A 10,874-nucleotide genomic window follows, 5' to 3' on the forward strand; every position below is an offset into this window, starting at 1 on the left:
AAGCAGTTCCACCGCGGAGGGGAGTGGCGGGGCGGGCTTCGTTCCCGTGCGGTGGAGGGGGAGGGGAGCGCTGACTCACCCGCCGCGTCACTGCTGGTGGGGGGTGGTTCTCCTTAGCGCAACATGTCACAATATAGTCTACTTTTTCCACTCTACACCCAGAACATAGCACTACATCTATTAGCAACCATTATGTAACACTGCTGTATCAGCTACAATTCTTGTTTCTACACTTCACCCATTGCTATTACTGTGATGTGATAAAAATGCTTGTAAAATCTAGATACACGAGTTCCTTCATTATAAAATGGTGTGGATTGGAGAATAATATTAAAATATATCTCAGGGAATATGGTAGTGAAAATGTTAATTATATTAGGCTGGTGCAGGATGGGGTCCAATTGGAGACTTTATCATTGATGGTGGTAAACATTCATGTTTTGGAATAGTATGGAATTTCTTGAAAATATTAATACTCGTATGTATTGAAAGACAAAGGAAGATCCTTATGAAAGGATTTGTGTTGTATCAACTGTCAAAGATACATAGTTGCACTGCATGACATGTGAAAATAGCGGTAGAGGTGTGGAGAAAAATTTGTGAGGGAATGAAAACAAGCTGGATTTTAATGTGAAACACCTTATACGAAGAAATTTATATTTTAGTAAAATTGTAGGTTAACAGCTTTTGCTGAAGAAACCGTGAGAATCTTCAGGACAACAGAAAACATTTCATATGGAGGCAGTGTTCACAATAATTTGATGAAAGTTTGTATTATGATTCTTACTTAAGAATGAAATCAGAAATCTCAGAATGAAAGGAAAAACTACATGGTGATGCAGTGCTGATTAATTTTTTATGTTAATTTGTCATTTATTTTTCCTAAAGAAAATCATCAGAAATCTCGAGGTGACATAAAATATCTTGTAGGGAATATATGTTTGCTGACATTCAATTTTATACTGGTCACTCTTAATGAAAAAAACAATGGGAAACATTAGGGTAACTGAGAACACCTTACAGGGAGGATGTGTTTATTAATTTTTATGGCAATCGATACTAACAATTCTTGCTGAGGAAAAAATCATAATAAACCTCAGGATTACAAAGAATGCCTCAGGGGGATGTGTTGTCAGTCTGTCTGTCTGTCACACTTAGCAACATTGGGGCCTTCCATTAATAAAATCGTGATTTTTGTGTTAGTTATTTTTAAAAACTGCAAAATGAGGAGTTTCATAACTTGTCCTCTTCTCCAAGTATAATTAGAATGATCAATTGAAGGAGGATGAGGTGGGCAGGGCATGTAGCACTAATGGGGGAGAAAAGGAATGCATATAGAATATTGGTGAGAAAGCCAGAAGGAGAGAGACAACTAGGAAGACCAAGGCATAAGTGGGTTGACAATATTAAAATGGATCTTAGAGAGTTACGATGGGATGGATTGGATTGATCTGGCTCAGGATAAGTACCAGTGGAGGGCTCTTGTGAACATGGTAATGAACCTTCGGGTTCCATAAAATGCTGGGAAATTTGTGAGTAGCTGCAGATTTGGCTTCTCCTCAAGAAGGGCTCAGCTCCATAAGTAAGTATTCTTTTTAAAATGTAAGTATGAAATTTTCTTGTTCAAAATTCCAATTAAGTCTCTCATTGGATAATGAACAGTGCGGAAGTGCAGTGAAGTTCGTTCCGGGAATAGCTTGCAGTGCTGACGCAACGGATGGTGTTCAACTGACTTTAGAGCAGTAAATAAGTGTTGCCCCACCAATGGTATCTCCACCTTATCATGGTGGTGGGGTTTGAGAGCTCCTGAGACCCTGAGAGCTATGCCGGCAGTAGCATAGCTACTGGTAGGGCCACCCATGCCGGACAGCTCAAGGGGTAGGAGCCAGACAGAGAGGGATACCCTGGTCCTCCAGGTTGGGGGTTGGGCGTGAGGCTAACAACCTCACGCTGTAAAAACTAAATTGTTCAGAAATCCGAGGAAAGAGTAGCCGGATGGACCTATTCAAGACATCCTGGAAAATTTTTAAAGGATTTGAGAATTGGATCTTGGATTGTACTATCTCTTTACAGAGCCGGAGCACTAAAAATGCCACTTGAACAACTAGATAGCTATAAACTAGATATCTGCTATACAAGAACTGAGGTGGTTGGGTAAAGGAGTCATGGAAAAGAGGGATCATGTTGTATTCTATAGCTGTCAACAGAAGAGTCACATGTTTGGAACAGGTTTTATTAATAAAAAAAAAGGAAGCATCTTATTTTAGACTTCCAGGCAAAATCTCACAGAACATGTAGGCTACGAATTAAGGGAATTTTTTTTAACTATAGCCTTATTTGTGCACATGCCTCAACTGAAGATAAAAGTCATGGGGAGAAAGACTCCTTTTATGATGAATTGGATGAAATATATGGCGAATGTCCAAAAAGGGATTGTAAAATAATCATACGGGACATGAATGTTAAAGTGGGGAATGAGGATGTATATAGATCGGTTATTGGAAAACATAGCCTACATAACAAGTCAAATGATAATGGGATGAGATTAATAAATTTTTCTTCCTCAAGAAACATGGTAATATCCTGATCCTAATCATCCTGATGGTGGAGCACATGGTGGATCGGCCATAATGATTAAAAGTTCTCTTAGACACCATGAACTCGATCGGTATATAACAGATAAGATTCAGATTGCAAAGGTCAAAATACAAACTTCCATATGGCCAATTACTATTGCCATGATATACAGCCCTCCTAGACATATAGTCTCAACTCAAGAGTATCAACACTACTTCAATATGCTAGGCTCCCACTTCATAGCCGCTGGCGACTGGAACGCCATGCACACTAACTGGGGTTCAAGACTTATAACACTGAAAGGCAAGAATCTACTAGGTGCAATTCAACAAGAAGACCTATGCCACCTATCTACTGACCTCGAAACCTATTGGCCTGCTGATAAGAATAAAATCCTAGACCTCCTTGATTTTGCGATTACCAAATGGATACCAACTATCCACTGAGACATAAAATCGAACTCTGATCTTAGCTCTGACCATAACCCTATTATCATAACTGTAAGCACTGAAATTCTACTTAAAGAACCTGCACCTCGATTATATACCAAACAAACAAATTGGAGAAAATACCAAGAAATTATAAACCAAAATATAAAGCTCGATATAAGACTAAAGGAACAAGATGAAATTGAAGCTGATGTCTATGACTTCACAGCACTATTGCAAACAGTGGCACGGAAAGCACTACCCCAATATTACCACAAAGCAACAGATAATAACTTGCCTCTTCATATCAAAGAATTAATCCAGGAAAAAAGGAGGGTACATAGAGTGTGGCAATGCACAAGAGATCCCTATGACAAAAGACATCTCAACAGACTCACTCATAGATTCCATGCTACCATCCAAGACTTCAAAAATGCAACCTTTGATTATTACATCAAAAATCTGAAACCCAATGACCATTCACTGTGGAGAGCTACCAAGAAATTCAAAAGACCAACACCCACAATATCTCCACTCAGGCAAGAAGATGGCAACTGGGCTAGATCCAACTCGGAAAAAGCACAAGTCTTCGCTGAACATCTTGGTAGAACTTTCGCTCCACTAAATAACCAGGAGGATGAAGAAATAAGTAGCTATCTGGACGCTCCTTGTCAACTGTCACCTCCAATCTGATCTATCACATCAACTGAAGTCACTGAGCAGATAAAACCGACGAACCCACACAAGGACCCTGGATATGATCTAATTGTAGGGGAAATCCTTAAGCACCTACCCAGGAAAGCAACAGTTCTCCTAACTACCCTTTACAATAGAATGCTTCATCTCTCTTATTTCTCAACAAAGTGGAAATTTCCTCAAATTATTATGATCGCCAAACCTGGTAAACCCCCTACCGAAGCTGCCTCCTACAGACCCATGAGCCTGCTACCAATACTATCCGAGATATTTGAATGATTGTTATGAAAAAGAATAAAAGAAATAATCAGTCCTTATAACCTGATACCAATGCATCAATTTGGATTCAGAGAGGGCCATTCAACCATACAACAATGCCATAGAATAGTCAACACAATCAGAGACGGATTAGAAAACAAGAAAACATGTGCCGCGGTATTCTTAGACATAGCAGGCATTTAACAAAGTGTGGCATCAAGGACTCCTATACAAACTAAAAAGGGTCATGCCTAGTCAACTGTACCTCATACTAAAGTCCTAACTATCGAACAGATACTTTGATATTAAGATAGACAAAGACGAAACCAACTACCATCCCATACAAGCAGGAGTACCCCAAGGTAGTGTCTTTGGCCCGTTTTTGTATCTTATCTGCACTGCCGATATTCCAACAACAAACGAGACCAACATAGCCACATTTGCCGATGACACTGCGATTCTAGCAATGGACCTAAATCCCACTGCAGCTTCTAAAAACTCCAAAAACATCTCGACATCCTTCAATAATGCCTTTGCAAGTGGAAAATCAAAGTGAATAATAATAAATCTGCTCAGATCACGTTCACAACTAGATACACTGAATGTCCACCAGTCATACTAAATAATGAATCCATCCCAATGAAGAATGAAGTCAAGTACTTGGGTCTTCACCTTGATCGGAGGCTAACTTGGAAAGATCATATTAAGACAAACAAACAGCAGCTCAATGTTATGCCGCAAATTTTGAGACTGGAAATCAAAAGCATTGCCTAAACATTACGAGAGTGTTTCACAGTAAGTAGAGCAGTGATGACCACACACAGGCTGTGGAACACGGTCAACAAACATCGTAGTCAGCGAAGAGGCACGATCGCTCCACTTTGTAAGTGGCGTTTGTAAACAACTGGAGACCATGAAATTACAAAATGCAAAGAGGGAGGCGCCACAACTGCCCAAGACGAGTCGGATTTAGCCAATTAGAACTTACCGCTTTAGCAATTGAGGACGAAGGGAGGAGTTAACTTCCTTCTCTGTTAGCTGCTGCAACAGCGATTTTAATAATATAAAAATGAGAAAAATACTCAAAAAAGATCTAAAACGTAATATCCAGCCGTTAGCCGGAGGCTCTGTCTGACATGGGTACTACAAGTGGTGGTGTCGCTGCATCTCTATCTCAAGTAAGTCATGTTTGCTCATACAAGCCATGCTGTTAAACTTTATGGTTGTTGGTAAATTGTTGTTTGTAAATGTGAAAGCAATCTCCAGTGTGCCCGGCGAGTTTCAGGATAGGATAAGAGAAATAATGTAATGAGTGATGACCAAGGTTGCTAGTGTAGTAAAACTGGTAGATGTTAGACAGTGTGTTGTTGCTACTGATAGAACGTGGAGTACGCATAGTTGTTGTCCATAGTGGTGACCATGGATTTTGTGATAAATATACGTAGGCTTTTAGTAGGCATAACTTTAGGGGTAAACTATTTTAAGAGTGAAACTTTATGCTAGGATAGTGTAGAATTGTGTAATGAGTAGTAGGAAATGGAGACAGGAAAAAGGTTCACGTTGAATGATGAATTCTTGCATATCCTCATGAGTCAAAACAGAGAGAGAGACAGACAGACAGACTCAAGTCCTACACCCCGGAAGGGGAGATCATGATGAAACCTAGCGTGGTAAAGTAAAGACAATATGTAGTCCCAACTAAAAGTCGGCATTGTTAATACTGTAGATAGGATATAAATTAAAGTGTGAATAGACCAGTGTACCTAGGGTCGGACGGAGATGGTGTGTCGAGTAATAGTAATGAAGAAAGTGACAGTCTCAAGCCATCTGCTCTAGGCGAGAGATTAGGATGAAATTCAGAACTATAATGCACCGATACCATGTGTAAACTGACAGACGTCGGCATTCTTCTATTGTAAATAAGAGTGTAAATAGACAGTGATTAGAGTAGGATGTACCGGGATTGTGATTTACTTCCCTGAACCAACCCGTCCATGACCGATCCAGAGCAATCCTGGCCCAAGCGAAGGCAGAACTGACCCAGGCAGCCAACGGCAGCCGAATGCAACAAGCAATAAGGGTTATGAGAATCCTAGTTAAGGGTGCGAGACTAAGAGGAGACAGAGATAGGGCGTTCCTGATGGAACAAGGGAAGAGTAATTTAGTATGAGTTCATTAGCCCCCTTCAGGCATAACAAAGTGATGGCAGAAGTGGGGGATCGGCCAACGAGAGGTGGCTGACAGAGAGAATTAGCAATTGTGTTTTACTCACCCCTGCCATCGAAGCATTGCCTATAGTATGGCGGTGGGCCCAGTCAACGAAGGGTTGACTGACGTAGCGAAGGGACTAGCCAAAGAGAAATGGCAGACAAAGTGATTTAGTGTTTAACCCACCCCCGTCACTAAGACATAATAATTGGTGACAGTGGTGAGATATCCAATCCACCCGTCGCAGAGGCGTAATGTATGGTGTGACAGTCTATGGGTAGAGGTGGGTCAGACCCGACACGCCCACTCTACGCCATTGCGAAGTGGTGCCAGTGATGGAGGGGCCAGCCAACCAAGAACGCTCGACTACCGCGCTACCAACACTTAGTATTTTCCTCAATCCCCTCTTAAGATGTAATATATGGTGGCAGCTGTATGCAACGAAGAAGGCCCAGAGCCAGGACAATCCTAACTGAGAGCCATTTAGTATTATTTTCAGCAAGCCCCCTGCCCCTTACAGCATAAGATGTGGTGGCTGTGGAGGGATACCTACACGCCCCCTGTCACCACGGCGTAATACTCAACATTAAAACTAAGATAATGAATTGGCTTATTGGCAGAAAATCTCAATTGTCTCTTGAAAACAAACCAATAATCTATAAAGTCATACTAAAACCCATATGGACGTATGGGATCGAATTGTGGGGATGTGTTAAACCATCTAACACTAAAATACTAGACATACCAATCAAAAACTTTAAGAATGATGACAAATGCTCCATGGTACGTTTCTAACCAAACCTTACATGACGACCTAAAAATACCATTTACCAGGGATGTAATAAATTCCCAGGCCAACACGTACAGAAACAGGAATAAGACTCATACAAATGAAATGATTGCTACTCTCGCCAGTGAACCAACCGTTGCAAGAAGGCTCAAAAGACAGTGGCCCGAAGACTTACATATGTAACCTAAGGTGAACCGGCATTGGCCGACAGTACCTACATTGACTGTACTGACTACTAAATTTACTTAATACTCGTATTTTATAGAGTAGATTGTAAATAAACAGGCAATAAAGTAAAAGTAAAGCTATCCCTGTAACAGGCCGTGAAGGCCCATAAGGTTGTGAGATGTTAAGGGTCCCACATTACCTTGACAATCAGCTCAAAGATGGCGGTATTATAATAAATAAATAAAAAAAAAATCCAATTATGCGTTAGTTCAGAGAATCCAAAGATGTTAGTATAGCCAGGGCACCTGAGTCAACAGCATTTAATAAAACGTGTTTTGTTTTCTAAGTCTAAACCACCAGATGGCAGAGGGCACATATGAACATACAACTCATGTTAAGTTAAGAGTTTGCTGGCCATGTACAAGAAAAGAAAGAGACCCACAAGCAGAACTACAGCGAAGTGTTAGTGTGTCAGAATGAAGATGTAGCCTAACTTCAAAAACAAAAAAATAATAACATGCCTTCCCAAATCATTAAATGGTTTCAAGTAATTTCAAGGATTTAAACCGCTTTGTAATGGTGGCAGTACCTGCATGCAATTTACAAAATTAAATATTATATAATGTTATATTTTAGCATCCTGTTGCACTGATTTTCATCCATAATATGTATACAGTGGCCGTCCTGCAGTGCACTCAATTTCACCTGTCACCTCACAACATGTTTCGGCAACACAGCGCCATCATCAGGTGTCCCAATTATGTCAATCTATTNAACATGTTGTGAGGTGACAGGTGAAACTGAGTGCACTGCAGGACTGTATACATATAATGGATAAATATTATATATTTTAAATGATATACAGGCCATAATTAACCAGATATTTGACTCAGAAAGACTTTTCTTTATATATGCTTAAGTTTCTGATATTTCTTGACTGTTCTGACCTTGAGCTAGATGGATGGGAATGTAGCATGAATGGTAGTATCAAGATATAAATATAACACTTTGGTGGGGAAACAGCAGCATTTCCAACATAATCTGTAAACGCTGTAAGTCAGTGTCGACATGTACTGTATCATGTCTGTTTATCTCTTATTGTGGAATTCTTGCATCCAGAGGCTGCACCATCTTGGAAGCCCCCGTACACATCCGTCATGAACTACACTCTGGCCTGCAGTGCAAAATGGTAACATATTATTGGGATGTACAATACAAGTTTTACTTTTTTTTGTTAGTAGCAATGATCGAACCTGGAACCACAGGAATTCCTATATATATATCTATTGCTGTTATTTACTGACTGGCTGATGGCCTGTTCTAATGAATGCCTACATGTGGCTCCCCCTAACATGAGTTATCACCTGAAAGCAGAAGGGGAGCCATTATTATCAAATATAATATTCAAATGGCAATCTTGTTTCATTTCCGTACAGGTGACATCAAGTTCCAGTCCCATCCTATTAAACAAAGCAAGCTACTGATGTGTTCCAAAACTGCTGGCCACTCATAGCAGTTGCCACTTTCTGCCATTCACTAATCTTTTGTCACGATCCTGCAGACAAGACCAAGCATGTGCTTGGCTTCCCTCCACCAACTTATATGAGGTCCTGTCACACATACCCAGCTGCCTAGAGCCAGGGTTCTCCAGCCCTCCAAACAAGCAGTTCTGTTGAGATCCTCCATTCCCTGCCTACTCACAGTACTGAACTGGAGGAGGGGGGGACATGAGATATAAAATTTATCGTGTTTATAATACACTGTAAAAATTACATTTCACTTCATGACCAGAGGGTATGTACATCTATCAAACAAGATCCAGAAATGCTGGCCCAGAAGAATGAACATGAGATGACATAACTGTGGCATGGGGGCTCATTGATGGTGCACAACCGAAGTAGAATACGCTGCACGGTGTGTTGGACTGTGTTTACAGAGCTGTTGCCTGGCAACACGATCAAATCTGTTAAGAATACTGTAAATCAGAACATGCTATACATGATGAAACAAAACTCATGCACAAGCTCTCCATAGTGTCATCCCATGGTCAGAAAAGGAAGAACGTCAAATATAACGTATAGCACATGACCTATGATGTTTAGTTTTCAACATACACTTTACTGCCAAGTGGCACAAGCTGTGGAATGATCAACTCATGGGCCATTTGGAAGTTACAAAGATGTGTTCCAATCAGTGCCTGGCATAGTACTCTCTCAAATACATCCCCATATGCTGCCAGTGACCATTGTTACAGCTCCTTGAAGTCTTGCTACCACAGGATCCCACAACCAAGGAGGCTTCCATGTCCAGTGTGCTGCAATTCCTCTGTGCTAAACCACGACCTCTGACACACAGCTAGAGGTATATATTCTGGTAGCAGATAGGGTACCACATCATCATCACAGATCATTACCCCATGTGTGAGGTGGATGTTGAACATACTTGCTTCATCTGTCCACAGAATAATACCTGAAGTGAGTTCGTCTGCAGTATGTTGGTGTTGTAGCCACTCACAGCACTGCATCCGTTGAGGACCGTCTAACACAGAACAGTGCTATGCAAGTAGTGGTACAGATACAACTGATCCTCATGAAGTACTATGAGGACCCTCAGTTGGGATAGCTCCCAGTTATTGTATAATATCGCCTATGCTCCCATTCCACGACTGCCGTTATGACACCAACATTGGCTGATAACTGTAGTCCCTGGGTGACCTGCATTCAAGTGTGTTGCAGATGTAACATGGAGGCGCTGCTCCCATCTTTGAAACACATCAGCACACCTATTATCATCTGGATAATGCAGCACATGCTCCCGTGCAGCAGTACCAGCTCCACTGTTACACACACACTGAGGTTCAGGAGCATGTCACAGCATTCTGTGTGTGTCTTGAGTACTCACTACAACACTGCCGAGAAACATGTTACCACATCTGACAGTGACATTCATCTCCAGAAATGACTAGCACAAACTAGAAATGTGTTGGTTTGCTCTCATTCTGAAGAGGCCTCTCTGATGGATGTTGTGCAGTGGGGGAGTACATTCCATGTAATGGTTACTGACAACTGTCCACTGAAAAAAGTGTCAGGATGTTCCTCCCCAATGTCAGTAATCTACCTTACAAGCAGCATGTACTGCCACTTCCCTTGCGGGGACAGCATCACTTAATGTTCCCTCATTTATGCATTTTCCTTGTTTAATGTTTAATTTTAAGCATCTCAAGTCAATAATCATCTCAGTGTTATGTTACATGTATCTAAGATTGTCTTCAGGTTAGTTAGTTAAGTTATTTAGAGAGGGTGGGTTTCCCCATGCACCATGACCAGTGTGATCTATTGTGCTTCCCTCCATGATATTCTACCAGTCTCTATACCCTACCGATAAATTTATATTTATATTTATTCAGCATTCCATAAATCCTTACATGGTTTTCAAAAAACACCACGGATATAGAAGTAGTCAACATGAGTAAGCATAATTACATACTGCATCACATTTGTGCAATGTCATAACAGTAGCCATATATAAATATTTACAAAAATATGAATACATGAATACATGAACATGGATATAGAAGAAGTCAACATGAGTAAGCGTAATTACATACTGCATAACAATTGTGCAATGTCATAACAGTTAGCCATATATAAATATTAATAAAACATGAATACATGAACATAAACCGTCACATGCAACAATAAAGTGCTATTACCTACAATCTGTAACAAAATCAGGAACATCAGTTGTTA

General features: G+C 40.6%; 1 long non-coding RNA gene across 2 annotated transcripts in view; it reads right to left on the reverse strand.

Annotated features, from left to right (window-relative positions):
- The window catches only part of LOC111872241, a 35,520-nt gene that overhangs the window by 11,275 nt on the left and 13,371 nt on the right, over positions 1-10,874 (reverse strand). Inside the window, exon 7 of one of the 2 annotated variants that reach the window (XR_004513886.1) lies at positions 8,118-8,299. The exons of the other annotated variant lie outside the window; for it this stretch is intronic. This is a non-coding gene — a long non-coding RNA (uncharacterized LOC111872241). Of the gene's footprint in view, positions 1-8,117; positions 8,300-10,874 lie in introns of those variants that run through there. 2 annotated transcript variants of the gene reach the window in all.

Source organism: Cryptotermes secundus, unplaced genomic scaffold (genome assembly GCF_002891405.2).
Source record: "Cryptotermes secundus unplaced genomic scaffold, Csec_1.0 scaffold860, whole genome shotgun sequence".
Lineage (NCBI taxonomy): Eukaryota > Metazoa > Arthropoda > Insecta > Blattodea > Kalotermitidae > Cryptotermes > Cryptotermes secundus.